This window comes from Ostrea edulis, chromosome 7 (genome assembly GCF_947568905.1).
Source record: "Ostrea edulis chromosome 7, xbOstEdul1.1, whole genome shotgun sequence".
Lineage (NCBI taxonomy): Eukaryota > Metazoa > Mollusca > Bivalvia > Ostreida > Ostreidae > Ostrea > Ostrea edulis.
Window position 1 is genome coordinate 18,076,421 of NC_079170.1, and position 12,666 is coordinate 18,089,086.

Below are 12,666 nucleotides of genomic sequence, written 5' to 3' on the forward strand. Positions count from 1 at the left end.
AGAAGTAATTTGTGTAAATAAGTAATACTTTGATGTATATGATTGTAAATATAATTATTTGTTTGATATGTTTCAGAGTGTCATACATATATATATATATATATATATATATATCTAAAGCTTAGATTCTGGCAATAAAATGGAGGTGATCGACATCTAAGAACCCATACAGGACTTTATTGTTTAATTCGACAGAAACCCTGTTACAGTAATGTAGGTTTTTGAAGCCAAACTTGAGATCGGAGTCTATCCCCCCTTTTCTTCTTTAATTCATCTACCTATTACTATATATAGTCCTTCCTCTCACTTATTGTTACGCATGCTTAAAATAGAACATGTCATTTTGACTTGTGTCTAAAATTTGTAGACCTTATCAGGACCTTAGAAAGCAATTTCAATGGGGTAGGGGGGGGGGGCACTACCAAACAAAAGGACAAGATAGGATCAGACCCCTCTTTGCTGTTTGTGGTGTTCCTAAGAATGATGCAATAATTCATCATTAGAAACCTGTTGCCATCCCTGTTATGAAATGAATATTGATTTTAAGTTATGGGATATCATATACAAAGGTCACATAAGGTCACAAAATATTATGCCAATATCCGATTTTTTTTTCCCCCTTTTTTCTTCTTCCATTTTTTATGCCGCAAATTTTCATTAACTTTCAGCACATTTTGTTTCAGAAAACACAGAGCTCTAAAATAAGAAAATCTAAAAGGGATTTACTTAATAAAACATCAACGTACTTCATTGTTACTCAATTGATAACGCACTTGTTTTCTATTGCTTAAGACTAAAATAATTGTAATAAATGTTTTCAGATTGTTTATACTAGGGATGCTAGTGCTGCAGCAATGCATTCAATGATTTAAAAAGTGATCAAATCACTGATATAAATTATAAATAATATAGCTACAACCATTTGTTTTGCTTTTTTTCTTTTATTCTACACAATTCCTAAGATTAATAAATGAATAATATCTCATTGTGGTCTAACTAGCCTAAAGCTGTGTGTTAATATTAATTGTCTGCCATTTCATAACATTGTATTCTTTGATTATTAACAAAACGCTAATATTTTAACAAACTCTCTCAAACCGGAAAAAATCCCAAGTTCTGACATATAGAATTCTTTTTCTCATAATTATTCTTGGGACCACACGCTCAGGATTATTATGATAAGCTGCATGATGCATATTAGATGGTAACATACATTTATTAATGTTAGATTATACTTATAATATTATATTAAAATGCTCTAGATTAACTAAATAATGCTCTAGATTAACTATTTTCAAACTAATGTTAAAAGAATACTTCATAAGTCCTAAAAATTTAAATTTTCTCTGGATTTCTTTTTGTGTGGTGGTATCTAACGTAGGTCCAAGTTCCTGTGTAAACCACTGTAAACAGCTGATTGAGGTTACAAGGCATATTATGGGTGTTGAAAATGCGCATCGAGCGTTTGATTTCTTGTCATTCTGCAGTGCTGTAATCTTGTTTATACTCTCTTACATCCGTGCAATTTCTTGTCGATCGCCATAGATGTGTTAGACCATGATAAAAATTTTTATATATTCTCATTCCCGCCCGCCTCGATTTCCCCCCTATTATTGTAAAATTTCTGATTTTCTTCGTCTTGATTCTGGTCGGGATCGGTATTCACCTCCCCATTCAACTTTCATTTTAATACCCGCGTATTCTCCTTGACAGCTGACAGGCTAGGTGAAGGTATGGGTAATTTCTTGTGAAAGAATTAGATTGGTGGGCATAATACCGTTATCTGCACCGCATATCTTTAATATACAGTTTATTCCGTAATTTAGGTTATATGATATTGTCCTACGGACCCAGTTTAACAAAAGAATTCGTTTCCATGTATTGACAATGTAGCAAGATAAACACGGGCGTAACTCGAACTCAGTGAATTCACTATGAATAATCCCGAGAGTTCTTAATGTCAGCATGGTGTGTAAATTCGAAGGGAGAAAAACGGTGAGAAAATGAGCTGAATTTTCGTCTTTATCTGGATTACTTTTTAGGGTAAATAAAGTTCATTATTCAGCTATATTTACACGGTGGGCGGTAAATCTAGTACTGCCGACTCCCGATTGTGATGTTTTAAAGATAATATTAAAACCGGCCAACAGAATTACTTCATACTTCTCGGGAACAATCTTTATGTCCAAATTGATTCACACAATTAAAAAAATCCCAATAATAATAAGTATAAATTCTTAAACTTGAAATGTCACCTACTCAAAAGCGGTAAATCTAGTACTGTGTTATAAATACAAAAACCGAAAACGGACACCGATACAGGTACGGTTAACAAGCATAGCTCATAACACAATTAATATGATCCAAAGAAAATTACCATTATAACGGAAACAAATTACTTTTAAAAATTAATAAAATTTACCATTATTAGGCATTCTTTGTGTTTCTAAATTATGGCAGAACTCTAAGCCATATAAATTATGTGTTTTCCACGATTCTACGATATGGACGTAGTTCTACCCAGAGCCCTCATTACAAATTAAATTTAATTTGATGAATTTTAATTACACATTTATTACTAATTGTCTTGAAGAAATATTCTATTTTACATATTGTTCTGGGGGAACAAAAAACAAAACAAAACATATACATCATATCTATATATCACTTATTTGAGTAATAATGCTGCAAATATGCTGATTTAAAAGATGTAATAGAACCACAGCTTCTGACAGACTCAGGCAACTGATTCCATAAAATTGTGGAGGATACCTTAAAAGACCGTTTATAATATTCAGTTCGAACTTTTGGTAAATATAAAATGCCACTATCGCTACTTCTTGTTGTTCTGGAACTATTAAACTTGGCTGACAAAACTAAAAGATAAATTGATTTCTTTATGTACATGTAAAATTGGTCCTTCAAAATTCTTATTAGATATTGTTTTGCTGGGGAAGAAAAAAATTCAAACCGGAGTTTAGAAAATATAATAAAAACATTTGATTTTAGATACAAATATATAATATTTTTAAATAATAGATATTCTCTTAATTAATAGAACACCCCTTGGAATTTCGATATGTCATTTTTTTTAAATTGATTTGCCCCCATTAACACCCCCCCCCCCCCCAACACCCCCCCCCCCCCCCCCCCCCCCCCCCCCCCCCCCGAAAAATTTACTACACCTAGGATTTGTTGTTCAAAATTTATAGGCAATGCGGTTTGCCTCGCATCAGATGGTAATTAAACTGATTTGCTATGTAAAGGTTTTCACTTTCATCCCAAGTGGAAAATTGGTTATAAATGACCACTTTTGAGGAGGCAACATTTCAAGTTTAAGAATTTATCTATATATCATTGGGTTTTTTTATTGTGTGGATCAATTTGGACATAAAGATTGTTCCAGAGAAGAATGAAGTTATTCTGTTGGTCGGTTTTGATATTATCTATAAACAATCCAGGACCATCGGGAGTCGGCAGTACACTATATAGGCCTACATGTATATTTTGGAATCATTAAAACTGTGAAAAAGAAGAAATACTTCTAGTAAAACATAAAAGATTTATTCAACATCGTTTTTTCTTTTTAAATTATGTTTTTAAGTATCTTTTTAAATCATGCATGGAATGAAAAGTGACCGTTTTCGGTTTTTGCATTTATAACACAGTACTAGATTTACCGCTTTTGAGTAGGTGACATTTCAAGTTTAAGAATTTATACTTATTGTTATTGGGTTTTTTTTAATTGTGTGAATCAATTTGGACATAAAGATTGTTCCCGAGAAGTATGAAGTAATTCTGTTGACCGGTTTTAATATTATCTTTAAAACATCGCAATCCGGGACCATCGGGAGTCGGCAGTACTAGATTTACCGCTCACCTATTTACACAGTGTTTTAGTTTGTGTTTTTATACTGTTAGATATTCGAATCCATTTCATGTGACTTTATCAATTACATTGTTTACATTAAAACCCTTGTGATGTCACAGTTATGAAAAGGATATAAATATAATATGAGCTTTATTCACTGTAAAAAGCATGAACATATAATAATAACAAGCGTAGCAAGGCGCAACGTGCCACTTGCAAAGCGAGCTCAATATAGACAATCGTGTAAGAACAGGAAATTCAAACTGAAATCTATACATTAATTGTCAAGCAAATTTTTGTGTGAAACCTTCCCAGAATTCCTTTGCTACTGTACCAGCAAAGTAATTTACATTTCATAAAATACAATGTAATTGTTTAACTTAATCAAGTTCAAGTAAACACAATTTAAGTCAAATTTAACTAAATTTTGGGGTAGTGTCTTATTTGTGTTTGTAATCACATTATATGATAATTGCTTGCCTTCATGAATGCAATTAAAAAAACAAAATGTACAGGAAAACAAATATGGGAATTAGGGACCCAAACTCTTTAATGAAATTGTGCAATATAAATAATAACCAGCTAAAAATTCTTACCAAAAACCTTCTCCGTTAAATGTTAATTCGTAGATGTATTTGAGATTCATTGTCATTGGGATTTTGAAAATTGTTTAGGTATTAAATTTTGATATGCCAGACACTCAGTCATATGATATATGGTTATATTTAGACTAAGTGATCAAATTCTGTATTAGTGGCAAACAGCAGATAATCAGTAAATTAACAAAATACTCTTTTGACTTTTTCTCAAAAGCAAAATACCCATTGATTTGAAAATCAGGGGGTAAATACTCTTTGTGGTAAAAAATTATCTGGAGCTCTGATTTTTATATATACATATGTAGTATGCGCTACGGTTAATTTGAACCATTAATATTATGTTGTGACCATGTAATCTCTGCGAATCTTGCTCAGTAGCAGTCCATGCGAAAGTGTTTTGGACCACACAGGACATTCGGTCCTATGTAATCAATGAACACACTGGACCGAACCAAATTTTGTCAAACCGAAAAACCTAATGTAAAAAAGTGAAACACGTGAAAATGCAAAACCAAGGAAATTTTATTTATTATACTAGTAATACTATACCGGGGATCCCTCCCGCATAATACTTTAGACGGTCCATGCGGTTTTAATCACATTCATTTACGTATTTGGATTTATGTAATATTTTTTACTTAATTATAACAAACATTTAAATGACTCTGCGTCAAAATAGTAATTAGCACAAAACCGGACACTGAGACATCGGACATACCGGTCCGGTGTAAAAAATGACGCATCGGACCTGAGGCACTGCACATTGGTCAGGTCCGACTGTCCGATGTCTTTTGCATAGACTGCAGTAGGGAAAGCAGGATTTAATTTGATGCTGTTACATGTATAATCGATCATTGTTTGTGAATAGTATCCTCAAAGACAAATATTTATGGTCCAAATATTATGTTTAAAGTAATTTTTTTCTGACGTAGACCTTATAAAGCTGCTCAATATACATTTTTTGTTGCCATGACAATAACCAATTTAAATTTTATTCAGGATATAAAAACTGCTATTTTTTTTTAGTTTTTCTAACAATTAGGATAATCTTATAGATAATACTCTTTTCAAAAATTCTACCAGCTTTTTACCCCATAAGTTTGCCTCGTGTAGTTTTTATACCACTAGTATTCCCTTTTGTACAAAGATCCCGAAAATGTAAAACATCACAAAAATAAGCCCATCTGGTCAAAAAACGACACAGGCGATTTTTTTTAAAAAGTCAATTTTTAAAAGATAAATTCCTACTGAACATACTGATATGCAACATGACTTTGTTCGCCACATATCAAAATGTCGTAAACCTTGCCTTAAGCAGGTCAAAAACTTGAACTTTTACATCCTAATTTATGTCTATTTGATATCAACTTCACAAGTTTCATGTCCAATAAACTAATCCTATCGGTCTTCTACTGAGGTGAAATTCATAAGGTAGTCAAGCAATATTATGTATACAAGTACTAAGGGTTTCCTCATAGAATTAAAGTTCTTTTAGTGAAAAAAATTGCATACAAGTTATATTTAGGTAGCTGGTGTTTGGAATGCGACACCTTGAACATCAGCTTTTGAACCATACGTACAATACAAAAGCTAATGATCCTTAGAATTATTGAAATTTATCTTTAAAAAAAAACAAGAAAAGTCTTATTTTTATTGTACAGTATTAAAAAAGATTTTCAAAATTTTATATGAAATCTTCATGATTACATAGGAATGTCAGACTATGTTTAAAACTGTTGATCTCGATCGTCACAAGTTTGCTACTTTCGGTTACTCAGGGCAAAGACAGGTTTGAAAACCATATTTTTATTTGTAGTATTTGTGCAAAATAATCTGCAAGATTTTTTCGAAGTTGCATCCTGTTTTCAAATCATTTCAAATACAAATGTATTTATAATTTACATGTATAGTTCATACAACATGTACAAGTGAATTGTAGCTCCAGAAATCTTGCCTTTATGATATTATTTAGCAGCATCAACATTTTCCAGTGACAAAATCATAGTCATGCAAGCTAGGCTGAATTTTATGGTGCAATTTTTTTTCATTAAGGGTTGATGCTTCACAGGAAGACGGTTCGTTTGGACGCCTGTTAAACGATGATCATCTTCATCCAAATTGTAAGCCAAAAGTCATTGAGATAGATGAGAAGCCAGTTATTTGCTTTTACTCTCTAAAACCAATACCTCCAGATACAGAACTGTTGTATTGATTATGGGCCTGGTAACATGTATCCTTGGAGAAGAAAGGTAATGAAGCCATATTTGCATGCTTGTTTTTTTTTGTGTGTGTGTGTATGTGTGATTTGAGGTGGATGAATGAATATACACATGTAAATATTCAATCTCATCGTCGGAAACCCACAGTTGATTACACTTCGTTCCTCTCTCCATCACCTGTGGGTCCATTCATTCCTACTCGCTCGTTCTAATGAATAAATATTTTAAAATATCGTCCAATCAAAGTAATCGTTATAGTAATGGAACTCTTCTGTTTTTAAAGGTAGCACTAACTTAACTTTGCTACCACAGCAATTCTATACCGAAATTGGGGTGAAAGCGTCTTTTTGATTGGACAAATCGCTTAGGGTTTTCTATGAGCGCCCAATCAAATTGCCTCATTAATTATTCATGAGAACGAGCGAGTAGGAATGAATGGACCCATGGGTGATGGAGAGAGGAACGAATCGTAATCAACTGTGGGTTTCCGACAATGATTCAATCTAATTTCAGCTCATTTGCAATGCTATATTTCATGTTAGCTGAATCAAAAATAAGATATCGATTGCATGACTCTTTTATCGGTAGACGACCAAAAGAAGTGCAAAAAATACAAATCCATGGAAAGATCTTATTTTTGTGCATTATGTTCTTGTTTTGTTGAAACTTATCACCAGAATTTTTTATTAAACTTAACACTCAGAGAAAAGCAAATTTATAATTTATCTATCTTCAATATGCTAACTTAAGACTATGGTTACAACCCGAGTACAACAGTTTTGAAGCAATTTACTGAATTTCATCTTAGGGTTCATCTTTTTCTAACTTATATGAAACTTGAATGAATACATAAGCTCAGAAGTTGTGAAATGGTCAATGTACAGTGTTTATACATACAGCAAATTTGCTGGACCTATAACGAAAAGTGTATATATTTGTTTATGGTTACCCAAACAAACCCTAATTTAATAGCTTTCTTTAGAATATATTGTATGCTGGTATGAAATTTTCACTGTTTCACTACTGCTGCAAATCACTTCTTTTTCTTTAGAGCTTTATTTTTATGTAATGACTTGAGACTGTCTGCTTACATGTATTTTTAATGTTAAGGATTATTTTCAACAATATACAGATTTCTATAAAAAATTTGTCTTGCTAATAAATACTATATGACTTTCTTACAAAAATAAGGTGTCAAAAAAAATTGGTGCTCAACAGTGTGTCAGAACTGTTGGTTAGATGGACAATCTATTGTTTACTACCTTGTGTTAAACAAAAAGTGGGTTTCACATAGTTTTTCTACTTTAGACTAAAATAGATTGGGAATTTCCCGTACTAAGAAAGGAGAAAATGTATGTCAGGACCAGGTATCGAACTGAGACTCCTGCATCACTAGTACAGGTGCTCTACCAACTGACCTATCCAGGCAAATATACATGGTCCAAACCATTACATTCAAAAGTGATGTAATTGGTTCATTCTTGTCATCCAATGAAATACCTTATTTCTTGCTACGTTAGGCTATGACTTTAGCATATGTAAACAAACTTGCTGAAATGGCAAATTTTGCTAACTCAAATGGGAAAAATATATGCAAATTAAGTTTTTAATTACTCTATCATGGACTAATATAGTGTTTAGAATGCTTGAATTAATCTTTATAAATTATGTAATACAATGCAGATTGCAAATTATTCTATTTTATATCAAATGGTGGATCGGTCGAACTACACAAAAGTACCCTGAAATTAGTGTTCAGTGTAGAGAGGGTCATTAAACATGTTAAAGCAAAGTGATTTTCATTCCGTTTCGTTGTAAACCATGTTGACAACTTAACAATATAAATTACGTTTATGAGAGCTAAATGGTCAGTCCTTGGTATTCTGCTATAGGGATGTTTTACTGTACATGTATTTATTCACCCTGTAGAAGTTTGATATGTATACTTTCTATACTTACAGTGTTTTAATGTAGAATTTTGACCACAGCATTTCTTTTATCTTGGCAGTACTAACAGTTAAAATTAATATTATTATACCCCCCCCCCCCCCCTGCAACAAGTTGTGGGGGGTATACTGGAATCGGGTTGTCTGTCTGTCCGTCTGTCTGTAGATGCAATGTTTTCCGGGCTCTAAAGCATTATCCTTTCCACCTACCGTCACCATATCATATATATGGACTACACATGGGATGAAGATGTTCCCTATCGATTTTGGGGTCAAAGGTCAAGCGCACTTGACATCGAAGTAGCAATATGGTTTCCGGGATCTAAAGCGTTATCCTTTCCACCTACAGTCACCATATCATATATATGGACTACCCATGGGATGAAGATGTTCCCTATCGATTTTGGGGTCAAAAGGTCAAAGGTCACGTGCACTAGACATCGAAGTAGCAATATGGTTCGGTTTGTCATGCCATTTGTTTTTTACACTCAGAAAAGAGGTCGTTTATACCTATTACCAACACCCTTTGGGAGATTGGGGTAAGCGGGGGGGGTATTCTTAGTGAGCATTGCTCACAGTACCTCTTGTTTTTCATTACTAATGCCATAAAATCAGGGATCCAAGGCCTATGATAATTGTGCAAACTTAAAACAAAAAGGTGGAGGCTCATACCTCACATTACAAAGGTTTTGACCTATGAATATGTGTGCCTATCATAAAATGGCACTTTCTATTCTGGTTTAAATATTTGTGTTTTTAAAATTAAGTTGCAATTTTTTCCAGAGGAAGTAAAGGATATTGATGCCAGTTCTTGTGTGGATGATGAGGATCAGAGTGAGGAGGAAATAGATGACAGTCAAGACAACCAGAATTTCCAAACTGTGACTCCAGGTACTGTATACACACTGCATGAAACAATTTTGAGCATCAAGTTTCTTTACTTGGTATTGTAAGCATAAGCCCAACATGGACTACATACATGGAAATGTGTAGTTCTCAAGACTTGAAATGGAGTTTGTGAATGGCAATCAGGATGATTATACTCAAGAATAGAGCAAGGTTTAGTTCAGGACACAAGTTATTTGCATTGAGTGAACTTTGCCAGTATGAAAGACATTGTACTTCACACAAAAGTCTTCTGAATGGAGATGGGGGAGCTGAGATTAAATTCCTAGTAGAACAAAGTATATAATTTTGTGCATAGTTAACCACTCAAGTACACAGTCACCATTCAATTAATGAAAGATAAATATGTAAACAATCACTCTCCTAAATCGCATTCATATGATAAAAATCACTTCACTCTTCTCAAAATATTTAGCCAGTCATGATGTACCACTTTCTGAGCAATTTGCAATATCTATACACATACCATACTACCAACCAAAATTATAGTCTGAAAAACTTGATTTTAGGGAAGAGGGAGGCAGTATCTGATAGCGGATGCTCCAGAGAAATAGATGAGTCTTCATCCAAGCGACAGAAGTTACAGAAAAAGCCATGGACTTCATCTGAAATAACTCCATTCACAAACATTTTTCACACTTTATTACCATGTTGAAGGTACCTGGGAAAAATGATGTAACAAATGTTTTGAAAAAAGATAAAAACCTTTCAAAAAGAACTTGGAGAAATGTAAGAGACCAAGTCTACAATCTAATTAAAAAACAGAGAAAATGTTGATTTTGATACTACTTTGATTGTTCACTAGAATTGATGGTATCTGTATGAAAAATGATATTTTTGTTTACAGTTCTTACAATTTACATAAATTGTACATAAAAGAATTTGTTGAATCATTATCAAAATAGATTTTGACAAATTTCAGCTTTTTAGCTCATATGAGCCAAAGGCTCAAGTGAGCCTTTCTGATCAAAATTTGTCTGTTGTCTGTCGTTGTTGTGACCGGAAGGTCGGATGTTCGAATCCCTGCTGCGACTTGACCTGAGTCAATAAGAAATAGGTAGCAACTGTTCCATGGCCAAGCGCTCAACACATTGAAATAATAGTTTCAGGTCTTTCAGATGAGACCTTAAAAACTGAGGTTCCGTGTCATGGCAGGTGTTGGAATGATAAAGATCCCTCACTAAGTTCCGAGTAAAGGTCTAAATTTGAAGCCCTTCGCTGGTATATGGTGAGGTCTCTATATGACTGAAAATCTCAAACGGGATGTAAAACAACATAAAATCAATCTATCAATCAGTCATTGTCAACTTTTTACAATATCATCTTCTTCTCCAGAACCACTGGGCCAGTTTCAACCAGACTTGGCACAAATTACGAATTCAAGTTTGTGCAAATGAAGGGCCACATCGTCTTTCAAGGGAAAATAATTAAGAAAAAGTAAAATTGGGTGTTGTCATTCAAAAATCTTCTTCTCAAGAACCTTTGGGTCAGTAAAGATGAAACTTAAATGAAAGCTTTCTGACAAAGTGTAAATTCAATTTATTCAAATCATGACCCCGGGGTATTGGTGGAGCCATTATGGGCAATCAAAGTTTTACATAGGAAAAATCTTTAAAATCTTCTTCTTAAGAACAGCAGAGTCATAATCAGTCACATTTATATGGAAGCATCGTCAGGTAGTGTAGATTCAAGTTTGTTCAAATCATGACCCCTGGGAGTAGGGTGGGGCCATTATGAACAATCAATACCTAGGAATACATAGGGAAAATCCTTAAAATCTATTTCTCAAGAACAGCATAGCCATGATAATTCATTTTATATGGAGGTATCCTCAGGTAGTGTAGAATCAAGTTTGGTCCAATTGTGGCCCTGAGGTAGGGTGGGACAACTATGGGCGGTCAAATTTTTTACACAGGAATACATAGCAAAATTCTTTAAAACTATTTTCCCCATGAATAAAAAAGTAATGATTAGTCACATATATATAGAAGCATCCTATGGTAAGCATAGATTCAAGTTTGCTCTAGTCATGAATCCCCCCCACTACCTCCTGGGCTACAATGAGTAATCAAATAAAAGTTTTTCATAGGAATATGTAGAGAACAAAATCTTCTGATTAAAAACAAGAATGGTCATAATTACTCAGGTGAGCATTGTGGCCCATGGGCACATTGTTTAATCAAAATGCAGAGAATATGTTAATTTGCATATTACATGTACATGTAATATTGATCAGTTGGTCATGTGATATAATTTTATATCTGAAATGAAATGATGACAATTGTATGAATGATGATGAGTTTAAAGTCAGATTCTTTAACACATGTATTTTCAAGAAAAAATTTGTCTGGAGGTATTTTGGAAATTTACTTTTTATAGTATTGTAATAAATGTTTGTTTTCATGCTATGTTGAAGGTCGAGTATCTACGAACACAACTGACTTGAATGAACATCAGAAGTATTAGATAATGTATTTACAACTGAAACTGTAATAGAATTTTATCAATTGAATTTGTGAAATTAATTTGATAATAAATTTTGATTTTTTACCTAAATTTAAACATTTTGTTGCTTAGTAGATCAGACAACATTTAAATCATAAGATTTAAACATGATACCCATAGGCCATTTTACTTAAACTGTTTGTATTGACTGAATGGTTCAGTACTTTTTTGTCAGTCAATAACTTAATATCTCAGTATGTGAGCAGGTCCGGGAGAATGGTGTCTGGTGTGAATAAGGGACATGCAGTCATTTGTAGCTCATGGATCTAAAAGAGGAATAAATATGATATGCGCTCTGTATTTGAGTCATAGTTAGCACTGTCCCAGGGTGAAGTTTTTGCAGCAGATCTATCACTATGTAAATACATACTTTGCATAGAAGGAACTCGCATGATTGAACAGTGCTTCACAAGCCTTGCATGATGTGTGTAGCAAACATTGAAGGTGTTGTAGGAAGTTTTACAATGATTTGATTTTACATGAAAAAATTCCAAAGTATCGCATACTTTTCTTAAAGTAAAAAAGGTGCAATTAAGTTTGATTAAGTCTCCAATTTTAATTAATAACCATATCCTTGTATGAGATCCTCATTTTACTGTACTTTTATCAAGTGCATGTAC

The 12,666-nt window shown here is 33.3% G+C and overlaps 1 long non-coding RNA gene across 4 annotated transcripts; it reads left to right on the forward strand.

The window, feature by feature from the left end:
* Positions 1-438: 438 nt before the first annotated feature.
* Positions 439-12,097, forward strand: LOC125674325 (uncharacterized). 4 transcript variants are annotated; one of them, XR_008796700.1, is made up of 4 exons: positions 439-2,043; positions 6,523-6,719; positions 9,419-9,526; positions 10,051-12,097. It is a non-coding gene; the product is annotated as an uncharacterized LOC125674325 (long non-coding RNA). The 4 variants fall into 4 exon arrangements; XR_008796699.1 differs by having other exon boundaries at positions 439-1,995; XR_008796701.1 differs by having other exon boundaries at positions 439-1,731; positions 6,539-6,719.
* Positions 12,098-12,666: the final 569 nt, after the last annotated feature.